At 46.2% G+C, this 15109-nt stretch overlaps 1 long non-coding RNA gene across 1 annotated transcript in view; it reads right to left on the reverse strand.

Annotated features, from left to right (window-relative positions):
- The window catches only part of LOC132417659 (uncharacterized), a 191824-nt gene extending 179408 nt beyond the window's left edge, over positions 1-12416 (reverse strand). Inside the window, exons 1-2 of the long non-coding RNA XR_009517906.1 lie at positions 12273-12416; positions 10698-10793 (exon numbers count right to left, since the gene is read on the reverse strand). This is a non-coding gene — a long non-coding RNA (uncharacterized lncRNA). The remainder of the gene's footprint in view (positions 1-10697; positions 10794-12272) is intronic.
- Positions 12417-15109: the final 2693 nt, after the last annotated feature.

A 15109-nucleotide genomic window follows, 5' to 3' on the forward strand; every position in this document is an offset into this window, starting at 1 on the left:
TGAAAGTTAAAATTTTATTGCTGGCAACTGATAGTGTCATTGTTTCACTTGACAAGCTCACTTTACTCATTTTTGGCAGAATATGTGTGAAATGCCCAAGTCTAAATAACTATAGTTTGTCTTTCCTTCTCTAAAGTAAAAATGATGTTCCATGACAAAAAAAAAGAGCCAATTTAGCTCACGATTCAACTGCCGAGTGTTCTTCCTCAAGGAAACCAACATATTTCACTATTCAGCAGGGATGTCCTACGTGTATTTCCCATTTCACACAGAACATGAAACAGACACGAGGTCGAGATTTCATAAAATGAAGAGCTTTCACTGATTTACTGAGGACATTCTTCAATGAAACTGGAATCTCTTTTGCTGTGAGTGTGTGGTGACAGTTTGGTGCCTCTGCTTTGGTTCATGCCCTACCCTCTTTTGCTTCTGTGCCGTCAGTGGAAATGTCACCACAGTGGAAAAGTCAACATCTTAATAAGGTTATGAAAATAGTTTTGACGTTACAGACTCTCTGAAAGGCTCTCAGAAACCCCTGCTCCCGGGGCTCCGCAGACCACACCTTGAGAACCTCTGCGCTAGCCTCCTTCCCACACCTTGATGTTCCTCCTTCCTCGGCTCTCCAGCGCTCCCACCTTCAGTGAGCTCTGGCTGCTCTGAGTTCCCCCCTGGCAGCACTCAGTGGGATGTCCTATTCCCCCAAGTTCTCTGGTTTACAACTGACTATATCCTCTCTCTTCTTCAACAACAGCAACAAAAACGACTGCATACCTATTAACGTGCCAAACACTGTTCTCAGAACTGAAAACACAGTCATCAAGGAGACAAGCAAAGTCCTTGCCCTCATTATCCTTATATTTTCGAGGGAGAAGAAGAGACAATAAACTTGCAGATAAATTACATACAAGATAGTTTCCAAGTCCCGCGATAACCATGGACTGATGCTGCCGGAGAGAGACAGGTGAGGCCGAATGAGATGGCCCCAGAATGAGAGGTGTCACGTTTGTGCACCCAGTGTGACTAATGGTAATTAATGGGTACAAACGGGGATGGGTGACGTTTCCAGTAAACTAGCTGGCGTAGAGCTGGAATACCTCACGGGAAGCTGGAGGGAAGAGGAGGAGGGGAGAAGGCATGGTTCTTCGTGTTTCAGAGGAGGGCTACCGTGGCCCTTGCTGGGGCGGGGGGATGGCAGCAACCAGTCCTCCAGGGGGAACGCAAGGCACTGGGGGGAAATGAGCTAAAAAGAGTGGCTGGGACTTGGACAAGAAGCCACTCTGCCCTCCGAGGGCCGATGTGGGGCTGCTGAAGTATTGTACTAGGTGCCACCTGGTCTGCCTGGAGGCTGGTGGGAGGGGACAAGGAGGGAACGGAATTACCTGTAATAGCTACGACCTTCCAATACCCTGGTTGCCACACCCAACTTACACTGACATCCAGAAGCTGGCTGTCACTTCTGCTCCCAAGTATTACAGAGCCACTTCTAGGATACACTAACGTTTCCATCCAAACAGTACACACCTAAATTAGGGCAAGAATAAACAAATAAAACTAAACAACAAAGAAATCACACCTAACTCGAAAGAATGACTTGGAGGTTCCACTGAGAGAAGCACTTCGCCGTGGAGGCAATCATGCCACGCCCTTGAGAAGGTCTCTCTAGAATTAATTCTTGCCTGGCTTTCCTCTTGCCTTTACCCCAGCAAGACCATGCCGTGGTTCAGGCTGAAGGAACGTGTCCTCTGCAGGGGGGTGGGGGTGGGGGTGCAGCTCTCCGGAAGTTTCCGGTGTTTTCGCTCATTGAAGCTTTTCTGCTTAGTCCTGGGAGTGGTCTCTCCTCTGGGGCTCAGCTTGTCATGCCTCCTTCCCCTGCGATCCCTCTCCTTTGACTTCATGTTCCTCCCTCCAAGACCCACAATTTTGTTTCACAAGTTTCGCACTTTTCCCATGAATTATTGTAACCGCAACAAAGGTATATTTTTCTCTTTCCCTGGTCACGTCTCTTTAGCCACTTCCTGTTTTTCAGAAGGGACACACTGGAGAGGTCGCGGGTCTCTCCACAGGACACCACACTTCAGGCAGATGGTGTATAAGCGACTGGCAACGTGAAAAGCCTCCCTGCTCTAGAAATGCTCATCCAAGGGCATCCATGCAAACCCGTCTACCCATTAAATCACCAACGATTCCCTCTCCTAATGAAATCATAAAATTCTGGAGGGTGGGGACCTTTATATCGCTATAGCCCCAGGCCTTGAGGATTGCTGAGGCTTTTACGAGAAGGATGTCAGAAAACACGCTCCACTCTACTCCTCAGCCTTCTTCATGCTGTTCCCAGAGGCAGCTGGTGTGGGTGGCAGTGATAAGGGCAGTGGGAGGGCGGGTCTTTCTCTAATCTCTGTTCCAAGAACAACAGTACTTCTGCTGTAACCGCCCCTTCCCTGATCACGTCGCTTATCATATGCTCCCCTTTTGCGTTGCCTCTAAAATGTTTAAAGCCAAATTTCTACGCCACATTTAGCAGCCCTCCAGGACCTTATCACCAGCGTCTTAAGAATCAGATACATGCAAGGCAAAGGACCACAGCTTCATCATTTCTGCCCCATCTTCCTTTCTGAACTCTGACCTGTGTCTTGGCTACAGTTTGTCTTCCGAAAATAGACCCTTGTATAAACGTTAACAAGCTGGTCCTGCATCTCCATCGCAGGGACATTTTTCACTTTTCAAAATCACAGTGAGCTTTCACTTGGGGCCCTGGGGAACAGGGCAGGGAAACAGCACATTTCAATAACGTTAAGGCAAGTCAGCGTCACACGGGAGCCAGTAGGTTCCCACAGCTGCCTAACCTAGTCTGATACCACCAGCTCGCACTCTAAGTAACACGTCATCAGCATTGGCTGCCTATTGCCTAGGATGGGGGTAGGTGAAAGCCATGAGGGGGTGGGCGGTGGCCAAGGGTCAGGGAAACCAGCCGGAAATCACAGAGAAAATAAGCAAAGCTAGAGATGAGCTGTCCACTTTTCCTTTGTCCATTCTTCTGAGAACTCCTTTATAGTAAATTCACACCCTGCAAAGTGCATCCTAGCTGGTCCCTTTATCCCTCTTCATCCCAGATTTTTAGCTTTATATCCATCTTTAATCCATACCTCCAGCTCTTCGGTTTCTGCAAACAGCTGATTCACCGCTTAGCTTCTTGAAATGGAGCCTGCTTTCTGTCTCATTGAGTCTGCTCAACCCCTTGCTGTGAGCGTCTCCTTACAGCCTTTGAGAACCCTAAGAAACCACTGGCTCCATCGCCCCTGGCTGAACCAGTAACCAGTGGTAGGCCTGGGAGAGACTGCACTCAAAGATCTGATCAAAACCATGCTTCTGCTTAAAATCAGTATTAAAAACTAAAAACAGAGTTACCATATGATCCAGCAATCCCACTCCTGGGCATATATCCGGAAAAGACAAAAACTCTAATTAGAAAAGATACATGCACCCCAATGTTCACAGCAGCACTATTCACAATAGCCAAGACATGGAAGCAATCTAAGTGTCCACTGACAGCTGAATGGATAAAGAAGATGTGGTACACACATACAATGGAATACTACTCAGCCATAAAAGAATGAAATAGTGCCATTTGCAGCAACATGGATGCAACTAGAGACGATCATACTAACTGAAGTAAGTCAGACAGAGAAAGACAAATATTATATAACATGTGTGGAATCTAAAAAAAATGATACAAATGAACTTATTTACGAAACAGAAGCAGACTCACAGATTTCGAAAACAAACTTATGGTTACCAAAGGGGAAAGTGGGGGGAGGGATAAATTAGGAGTTTGGGATTAACATACACACACTACTATATATAAAATAAACAACAAGGATCTACTGTATAGCACAGGGAACTATATTCAATATCTTGTAATAACCTATAATGGAAAAGAATCCGAAAAAGAATATATATATATATATATATATATATATATATATATAAAAAAAACTGAACCACTCTGCTGTGCACCTGAAACTAATATAACATTGTAAATCAACTATACCTCAATAAAAAAATTTTTTAATCAATATTAAGTAAATAAAATGAAAGTTGTGTTTTTTGCCCAAATCTTAACTCTCCAAATATCTTCCTTCAACTTTTTCACTTAATTTTTTCAGTATAATTAAGCTCATGGAGACGTGAAATAAAAGGAGCTGAAATCCTAACCCAGGTAGAATTTCTATTGTGTAAAATCTGCTCATTTATTTTTAGATGAAAATTTATCCTGTTTTGTAACCTTCCACCCAAGGCCTCCACGGAAGGTAGTAAGCATCGATAATGTTCAGTTTTAAGAAGCTGAGATTCCACAGTGGTTATTTTTCTTCAGCTCCGCACAGCCGAAGAACGAAGCCTGCAAACAGCCTCCCCACGAACACTCCGGCTGCATTTTCACCGTTTCCTAAAGCAAGCGCACTCTGACAGTCTCTGTTAAGGAAGAGGAAACTTTCCTCAGCTTCACTCCCAGAATACAGAGCTTGAGTGTGTGGGAGGAATCAAGTGGACTTGACAAACACGTGACACTCACACCGGGGGGACAACAGATGGACGGCTTCAGCCTTACCTGCCTAGGTTTGGTGAGGGTATTTCCTATAGAAGAGGACCAGTGTGGCCCAATGGAAAGAACAGCACATTCACAGGTACTTTGACGGATTTAATTTTGGTTTTGGTTCATCACTCCAAAAACTGAATGTGTGAGGAAAAGCACTCATTCCCCAACAACGTTATGAATTACATGGCTGTGAGCAGAACAACTGTTCTGGTTTATATCCTGGTAGGTGGCCACCAAGGCAGAGCCAAGGAACCCAAAAGCCAGGTATTAATCCCCTGTCCATTCCTCACCATGCCCGTTCCATACTGTACTAGTCGGGGTTCTCCAGAGAAACAGAATCAGTAAGATGTATCAAGAGATTTATTTTGGGGCTTCCCTGGTGGCGCAGTGGTTGAGAGTCCGCCTGCCGATGCAGGGGACACGGGTTCGTGCCCCGGTCCGGGAAGATCCCACATGCCGTGGAGGGGCTGGGCCCGTGAGCCGTGGCCGCTGGGCCTGCGCGTCCGGAGCCTGTGCTCCGCAGCGGGAGAGGCCACAACAGTGAGAGGCCTGCGTACCACAAAAAAAAAAAAAAGATTTATTTTGAATTATCTTCTCACACAACTGTGGGAGCTGGCAAGTTCAAAACCTGTAGGACAGGCCAGGAAGCTGGAAATTCCAGTAGGAACTGATGCTGTGATCCAGAGTCAGAATTCCCTCCTCATCAGGGAAACTCAGTCTTTTCTCTTAAGGCCTTCAACTTATTAGATGAGGCCCAACTCACATTGTGGAGGATAATCTGCTTTACTTCAAATCTACTAATTTAAACGTTATCACATCAAAAAAATATTCTTATAGCAACATCTAGACGAATGTTTAACCAAACAATTGGGCACCACAGTCTAGCCAAACTGACACATAAAATTAAGCATCACACCCAGTAAGTGCTCAACAAATTGATTTGATTGGATAGGAAACCCCAGACAAAACATGTTCCTGAGCCACTAGTTCTTCAGCTGAACAACGTAAGGTTTAGACCTCATTCCTCCAATCCTGGTAGTCCAAGAGCAAACATTTAAGTCTTGAGAATATGGAAAATCTATGGCCTCTGGTCTCCTTGGATGAGTTGATGACTTTTAAACAGATGATAACACCATCACCACATGGTTACCCCCAGTGTCCACAACAACAGAACAAATACTATATAAAGTTCTGCGATGCAAAGAGCTGTTCTGATTTTCTCTGGCCTAATCACACAGAGGGGCAGGCCTCAAGCTGCTTATGGTGTCCAAATCACCAGATCTCCATGCGACAAGGGCTCCAACTCTAAGAGTGAACAGGCTGCTCAGGAATTTAGAACCTAGGAGTAAAGGAAACGCCTCTTAAATTGAAGGGAGTTCCCAGAGAAGCTTCCAGAAAGGCTCTAGTTCCATCCTTTACTCCTGGTTCTTTGTTGTTTTTTTAACCAGTCCAGGAAGGAAATAACATCCAGTGTCTTTGGCAGATTATCAGAAGAGGGCCACCGAGGAGGAAGGAAAGTCAAAACACAGTCATACCTTTTTCCTCATCTTGGTGCCCCGATCTGCTATTGAATTCTTTTCACCAGAGTTTGTTGTATTAGTTTGCTTGGTAGTTCACAACAAACTCCCACAAACTGGGTGGTTTCAACAACAGAAATGTATTGTCTCAGAGTTTTAGAGGCTAGAAGTCTGAAGCCAAGGTGTGAGCAGGGTTGGTTCCTTCTGAGGGCTGTGAGGGAAGGATCTGTTCCAGGTCTCTCTCCTTGGCTTGTAGACGGCCGTCTTCATGCCCACATGGTCTTCCCTTTATGGGTGTCTGTCTCCAAATTTCCTCTTTTCGTAAGGACACCAATCATATTACCTCTGTAAAGATCCTATACAGGTCACATCCAAATAGTCACATTCTGAGGTACTGAGGCTAGGACTTCAACATATGAACTTGTGGGGACACAATTCAACCCATAACACTTGTTCTCTGCCTATGGCTGTTAGTTTCCCTTCACTGTAGATGCAGTAAAACAGTATCATAGGAAACTGGTATTTCTGTAGTGCTTTATGTTTTTCAAGGGAGATAATAATCTCCTGGATGGAAGGAACCTCATCCATTTACCTTGAATACCCTAGAGCAGGAGTCCCCAACCCCTGGGCCACAGACTGGTACCAGTCGGCGGCCTGTTAGGAACCGGGCCACACGTGAGTGGCGGGTAAGTGAGTGAAGCTGCATCTGCTGCTGCCCATCGCTCCCCATCTCTCGCGTTACTGCCTGACCATCCCCCCACTTCTGTGGAAAAACTGTCTTCCACGAAACCGCTCCCTGGTGCCAAAAAGGTTGGGGACTGCTGCCCTTGTCCGTGACACTCAATAAATAAATGTTTGTGGAATGGACCAGTCATCCTCTCATTTTATACTTTCCCCATCTCTCTAAATATTTTCTTGAGCCCCTAATCAGAGGTAGCATCCAATGCTATGCTTTGCTTGGTTCAACCCAAGGTTCAAGCAGATGAAACCAATACAAAGGAGACCCTAAACACCACGGCAAGTCCTGCTCTGAATCCCTACATCAAACACAATGGGCATTTCTTTTAGGTGATGTTCCACAAGGAGAAAAAAGGCAAATATTTTAGTTCTGTTCTGGTAACACACAGATCTAGTTCTGTTTCCTGTCCGACTCCATGCATATGAGGACTTTCTACACCAGGAAGGCAGTTTGGTTCAGAAATGTTTTCTTTCATTTAGGGTTCTGTTTGTTTGTTTTGTTTTCTGAACTTTCAGATCACTGATTGCGCCAAATAATTAAATCATAAATCTGGCATTTTATGCATGTAGATTACATCTTTTCAAAGTTGTTTTTATATGTGGAGTTTATCTGAAGCAAATGTACAGGCAAGGAGAAACCCCTGGACTTACTGCCAATAGAACTGGGCTCTTATGAAACCCCAGATGTCATGTAATTTATTTCTACAGTGTAGGATAGATGGATAAAGCCAATGGTTTGTTTTCCATGAGGCTTTGAGGGGTACTATACCTTAAAGGGGTTAACACAGACACAGGTCTGGAATTTCAAAGATTAATTCTGCCATGTTGGATCAAGCCCAGGAAAAACCAGCCTCCGAGTTAGGTGATGTTAAGAGCTATGTTCATTACCCTTTATAGCTCAGAGTCATCCTTCTCTACCAAAGGGACATAACTCTCAAGTAAAATAGATGATCACTTCCTTAGTGATACTGCTTCCTAAGAAGCAAACAAACTGGTACCCGGAGAGAGAATAAAGGGATGCGGGTCCTTACTGTTGGGTAGAGAAAGGTTCTTTTTTAAAAGAAGATAACATTTAAGCTGAGATCTAAAGAGCAAGAAGCCAGCTGTGTGAAGCTCAATTTACAGACTTAGTGATGGATAAGATGAAGGCAAGTAGGGGTGAGGGAGAGGGAGAAATCATGTAGGACTCCCAGGCGTCTGTCTTGTGCACCTGGCTTGGCGGTGCTAATGTTCCCAGAGATCGCAGAAAGTGGGGAGCAGAGGACTGAAGGAAAGTCAAAGGTTACGCTTTGGGTATGTCATGTTTGTGATGACTGTGAGAATTCCAAGGGGAGATGTCAAGTAGATACGGATGCATCAGGATCCTGGCTGGAAACCAGGATAATTCGAGGAGAGTTTAATAGAAGGACTATTTACAAAGGTGTGAGCAGAGTTTAGGACAAGCAAAGAGAGATGGTGCGGTACATCTCGAAGCTAGTAACCATGCATAGCCTTGAAAGAGCAAGTGAAAGGGGCAGTAACTGGTAGAGAGAGACAGAGAGAGACAGTGCTGGTTAGATGGAGAGGGCCTTCTGGTAGGCGCCGTGGCCCTCAATAGAGAGATGCAGTCTGAGGTGAACCACAAAGAAGGAGCTAGGTACTAAATTCATTGACCTCACTCTCCTCCTGCCTTTCAACCTTCTGCTGGAAACTTCTATTGGCCAAACCCAGTTGAAGTGAGAGAGTCTGTTGATGTGGCCCACAAAGGTCAAAGTGCCAAGGGCACAGAGGAGGGTCAACAAGAGTAGAGAGTGGTTCTAGAAGGACAGACAAAATATACAACACAAGGCAGTCGGATATACTGAGCTCTATTAATGGCAAAGTAAAGTGGTGCAACCTCTATGGAAGCAGCATGACAGTTCCTCAAAAAAGTAAAAACATGACCCAGGGTCTTGAAGAGATCTTTGTACACCTGTGCTCACAGCAGCATTATTCATGATTGCCAAACAGTAGAGGCAAACTGAGTATCCACCAGCAGACAAATGGATGAACAAAATGCGATATATACATATAATGAAATATTATTTAGCCTTGAATAGGAATGGAATTCTGACACATACTATAACATGGGTGAACCCTGAGAACAGTATGCTCAGTGAAATAAGCAGTCACAAAAATACAAATACTATATGATTCCACTTATATGAGGTACCTGGAGTAGTCAAATTCATAAAGACAGAAAGTAGAATGGTTGTTGCCAGGGGCTGAGGGGAGGAAGAAAGAGGGGGATGGAGAAATGTTGCTAAATAGTATAGGGTTTTAGTTTTGCAAGATGAAAAACGTTCTGGAGATCGGTGTCACAACAATGTGAACGCACTCAACCCTACTGCACTGTGCACTTACAAAGGGTTAAGATGGGGGCTTCCCTGGTGGCGCAGTGGTTAACAATCCTCCTGCCGATGCAGGGGATACAGGTTCGAGCCCTGGTCTGGGAAGATCCCACATGCCACGGAGCAACTAAGCTCATGCGCCACAACTACTGAGCTTGCACTCTAGACACTGCGAGCTACAACTACTGAGCCCACATGCCACAACTACTGAAGCCCGTGCGCTATAGGGCCCGTGCTCCACAACAAGAGAAGCCACCGCAATGAGAAGCCGAGCACCACAACGAAAAGTAGCCCCTGCTCGCTGCTACTAGAGAAAGCCTGCACACAGCAACAAGACCCAACGCAGCCAAAAATAAATGAATAAATTTACTAAAACAAGGGGTTAAGATGATAAATTTTATGTTACATGTATTTTACCACAAATTAAAAATTAAAACATTTTATAATTTCGTTTTACTTCATTTAAAAATATCAACTGAACATCTTTTCATATCAATTGAACATTTTTTGGTACTACCTTAGCAGTTACATAATAGTTGATTTTATTATTGCATATCTTATTTAATCAAATCACTGTTTTTTGAAATTTAGGTTTTCTACAAAACCAAACATCATACACAAACTGCAATGGACAGCGCTCAGCTACCTCTTTGACACACATGCAATTATTTCCCTAGAATAAATTCCTAGAATGGAATTGCTGGGTCAAAGGAGAATACGGCTGTGTCAGGGGTGAGACTGGGGTGGGAAATGCAACATGAAAGCTGAAATATGAAAACCAATCAACAGAGACCTGAAGTGGGGTGCGATATAAATTAAGTGCTATATAAATATTTCTGATTGGAAAAGGAAATGTGATTTACTCATTCATTTATTCCTTATACAAAATATACTGAGACTGCCATGCACCACTGTTCTAGACACTGTGATATCATGTTGTCCTATTAAACGCTCTCTTCTCTCTCAAGGAACTTAAAGACTAGGGAAGAGAGAAACAAGTAAATCACCAATTTCAGTGCAGCTTGGTACATGAGGGAAGGGAGAGATGCCCAAGGGCTAATGCAAGGAGAAGAGGAAGTTCACCAACCAGGGGAGGCTTCTCCATGGAACTAGCTGTGTGTCAGCGAGCAGGGTTTTGAGGGACAAGTCAGAGTTATTCAGACTTCGAAAGTGGATAACCACATGGCATAGCCCCCCTCCAAGATGGCGCCCAATGACCCTCACCTCCTGGTTATTTGTGCCCTCATGTAGCCCCCTCCCACAATGGATCAGGGCTGTTCTGAGCGCCCAATAGAGAACGATGGAGATGACAGTGTGTGAACTCTGAGGCTAGATTATAAAAAGCACTGCAGTTTCCCTCTTGCTCTACTGGATTGCATGCTCTGGAGGAAGTCAGTGCCGGAGCCATTCAAGCAGCCCTGCGAAGAGGCCCATGTGAAAAGGAACTGAGGCCTCCCACCAACAGGCAGCACAACTTACCAGTCAGGTGACTAAGCCGTCTCAGCAGGGAATCCTCCAGCAGCAGTGGTGACTGCAGCCCTGGCCAACATCTTAACTGTGGTCTCACGAGGGAACCTAAGCCAGAACCGAGAGTTATATAAGTGATTACTGGTTTTGTAAGCCGTGAAAGAGTTCTGGGGGATTTGCTTCTTGGCAATAGTTAATTTAATATACTACGTATCAAGCAGAGCTTAAGATGTCTAAAAGTGGGAGATATTTGGAGTGACCCGAGAGAAGGTTACATGTGGGGAAAGCGCAGGAGCTGGAGCTGGAGAGGAAAGCAGGGCTAGATGATTCCTGGCCGTGGTACACTCTGCCATCCTCCCCTTCCTTCTTGCCAGAGGAACCAACCTTGTTGACGTGTTAGGTGGCCATGTGGATGAGGTCACACTGCGAGGATGCGTGTTAACAAGGTCAGTGGGCTGAGGGTAAGGCCTTGGCTGGAGGAAAGCCCTCCAAGGGTGAGCTGAGGCAGAAAATTACAGCTGCCCAAGAAAGAGTGACCAATGAAGTAGGAAAGAAAAGGAGAAAGCAGAGTTCCAAAAGTCAGACTTTCAAAAAAGGGGGAAGGTTAATGGCGTCAAAGGAAACAAAGAAATCTAACAAAGGGACTTCCCTGGCGGTCCAGTGGTTAAGACTCCCTGCTTCCACTACAGGGGATGCGGGGATGAGGGTTCGATCTCCGGTTGGGAACTAAGATCCCTCCTGCCACGTGCACAGAGCAGCCAAAAAAAATTTTAAAGAAAGAAAATAACAAGGCCCGAGAATTGGGCACTGGAAGGGTCACCATGGCAGCCCCTGTGTCCTTTGTTGGGACTGTGGGAGCTTCAAAACACTGGGTCCAACCCACTGACTCCGGTAAAACCCCTCACCTCTCTATCTCACCCCTTTGTCTCCTCCCATTTTCTCTTTTCTTCGCTTCCCATTGGCCATCTGGCCTCTTCCCTGCTCCCACCTTAAATGTCTTTGCTTTTTGCCTCTCAGTGCTTGGAAGAGTTTCCCCACAAAGGTCCACACTGCTCTCTCCTCCGCCACCTTCAGGCTGACGCCCCTGTCGTCTTCCACGTGCCTGAGTTGGAACCTCCCATCCCCACTGACACACATTCTCTATTCCGTCCTCCCCCCTCTTGCGCCCCCTACTGATCACTCTACAGGCCACACCTTTTACTCGATGGTGCTCATTGCATCTCCCCTTCTCCTAGGGTGTCAGCTCCAGGAGTTTGAACTGTATTCCCAGAACCCAGCACTCAAGTGTTCTTTAAATATCAGTTAAAAGCTGCAAAAACAAGGCACAGTTCCTGTTTTCAGGACTCGTGACCTCCAACCAAAGTGTGACAGCTGCTACCTTTAAGGAAGGCACAAAGCACTAAGAGGCCTCCGAGGAAAGAATGACAGAGGAAGTAACTTCTGAGCAGAGAATCCAGGAGCAGGGGAGATGGAGAGGGAAAGGGACATCATATTCTGATGTGTCTGGACCATGGGGTGGGAGTGGAGGCGGGGCGTGATTGAGACCAGACTAGAAGGTTTGGAGACAAGCACACTGAAGAGCCTTACCTTTATCCTACAGGCCAGATATTTTCAAACTGTCCCCTGCGGAGCCAGGCCACTCGATGCATTCCAGCCTCCACTGCTTTACATATCGGGCTTCTGATTAGTCCTTCTTTGGAAGGCTTCAATTCCACCACCAGACTTTGAAAACCGTCTCTGTTGGTAATGGAAACTGTGGTCTTAACCACCACGTGCAAGTAGTATCAATCAGTCCCTTTGACTGAGGGCAGGCAAGGTCTGGGGGGTGGGGGGGCGTGAGAACGTGCAGGTTTTCGGACTCAGCTTTGACAGCAGTGGGGCGTAGGAACCGAGCTTGGGCTTTGAGTAGAGCTCGCACTTTATCAAGGCTCAGCAAAGGACAGCGGTGGAGCAGACCTGCCTTCCACGCACGTAACACACAAGTCCCGCTGCCTCGGGGTGCACCTGCGGTTAGCCCCTGTTGCACTCCCCGCTTCCCAAGAGATGAAGCAACTCGCTAAAGACACACCCTCACTTGCTGGCGAAGGTGGGGTTAGCTCTCCCAGCTCTGCCGTTTTTAATGCATTGTTTCAAGTCCTAAGCCACCAGATAAAAATAGTGCAACGGCTGGAGTGAGTGAGGCAAGGGCAAAGAACGAGGGGGGGGAGGGGCGGGAGCGAGGCGGGTAAGCAAGGGAGTGCGGGGGGACTGGGCCGGTTCCATTAGGACCAAACCCGCTTCCTTATCTGCAAAACCGGAGAAACTCGTGCTCTCTGAGTCACCTGCTCATTTGGTGACACTTCTTTGCTTTCAAAAAGTGTATCAGATACACGAATGTGCCAGATTCCCATTTTTCTGTCAATTTCTAGGAAGATACACCTAAGGGAAGGAAAGGAGGAGTTTTCCCTTCCTGTATCACACCCATAACTCAAAGTGCTGACCTTCAAGAGTCCGCGCGGTCCGAGGGTGGCGCGGAGCGGACTGACTGCCTAGTGGCTACGTGACTGCGCGCTCGCCGCGCCCCTCGACGCCCGGGACGCGTGCCGCGGGCTGGCTCCGCCCCGGCGACCCGGGCGAGGAGGGGCGGATCCCCTCGCCCTCCCCCTCCTCCCCCGCCCCCCTCCCCGCCTCCTGCGCAACTCCTGGCGTCCAAGTCCGGGGAGCGTGCCATGCAGACGCACTTCCAGACGCACGCACCTCCCCCTCCTTCCTGGATCCAAGACGCCCAAGGTCGGCAGCCCTGAGTCTTGGCTTCCTGGTTCATAGACTCAGGACTTGGTGAGGCTCCCTGAGGGCCCTTCCAGCTGCTCTAAGGTCTGAGGCTGTGGTTTCATGAATGATGCTTTTCCACTCTGCAAACATTAATGAGACCGTATCTGTGAAGTGCTGTGAGTTCCTTGGGATAAAAGTGATTAATTTGTCATTCATTGCTTATAAAATCCACTAAAACTGGCATTTTAAAATCAACATTTACTTAGATATAACAACCTTCCTGTACAGCTTGCCAAATACTTTAAACATCAGGCTGGGATCTGAATCATTACTTCATTTTTACGGATGAGGTGAAACATTGTTTCTTATAATCGTAATCATCATGATATCATTATTACTGAAAGTGGTCCATTCGGAGTGAAAAACATAAATTGCTAAATACATGGATCTCTGAGAAACTCTCCTGGAGCCACTTTCAAAGAACGCTCCCCATCTGACCTTAAACAAAAGGAAAGGGCAAAGCGATGTTATCTTTTAAGTCAGGAAAATAAACAGAGTTTTCTATTTTCTTCCCTCTTTTGTAAGCACTGACATTTGAGAGGTTTCTCACCAGCACGTGAGCCTAAACAAGGCTGGGGCCATCTGGGGGGGCACCCTACTGTATAAGTTGTGAGGCAATGGAAAGGGGGGCTGCGGTTTTTCGGGAAATATCTTCCTGCTCTTTTATTGGTTGCGTGGCGTCGTCTCCCTGACCCCTGAAAATGAGGCAGGGTAGAAAGGAATGAGATTTGTCGGTATCTACTTGCTCCCTTAGTGAGGCTTGGGTGATGAATGTCCAAGGAACCCCAAGGGTAGAGGTCAAGCTGCCTAACTGGTCTGGTGTGGGCGTGGTGAGGGTGATAAAGGAATCCCATCTGCAGAGCCCCTCGGATGCAGTTTAACCTGTACTGCAGGCCTAGGAGACAGACTGCCATGATTCTCTCTGTGGCATAAAGCCCAGGAAAGTTCCCTCAAGTAAAACAGCTGGGAAGTCACACAACCAGCTTTCAAATCCAGCTATCTGAACTCCAGCTTCAGAACTGTCTCCTTGTACTCCAAAGACACAGACATCATGAATGTTCTCATGCATCATGAAAGTGTTGGTCCTGGGATGGCAGAGACTACAGGGGAGTGAGATGTGGGTCTCTCCAATCTACCATGATCTGGCTTCAAAGCAGTGGGATTCATGGAAGATAAGGCTACACAGCAGGAGTTGGCAGACTATGGTCCATGGGCCAAATCCAGCCCGTCACTGGTTTTTGTGTGGCCAGCAAGTTAAAACTGGATTTTACATTTTTTAATAGTTTAGCGGGGAAATAAAAGAATAATATTTTGTGGCATATAAAAAATTATGTGAAATTCAAGTTTCCATGTTCACAAAGGAAATTTTATTGGAATGCAGCCATGCTCATTGCTTGCATACTGTCTATGGCTGCTTTCGCATTACAAATGCAGAGTTGAATGGAATCAATGTTCTGTAAATCAGCAATACTGAACCATTGCCCTTAAGGGAAATACAGGGTTAATTTCCTGCAAGTCTCTGGTCACAACATTTTTGTTAACAGATCAATACATAACCTTATTTTATGTATTTCTGTTTAAAGAAACTTTATTTCAATATATATTGTTCATTC

This window comes from Delphinus delphis, chromosome 21 (assembly GCF_949987515.2).
Source record: "Delphinus delphis chromosome 21, mDelDel1.2, whole genome shotgun sequence".
NCBI classification, from domain to species: domain Eukaryota; kingdom Metazoa; phylum Chordata; class Mammalia; order Artiodactyla; family Delphinidae; genus Delphinus; species Delphinus delphis.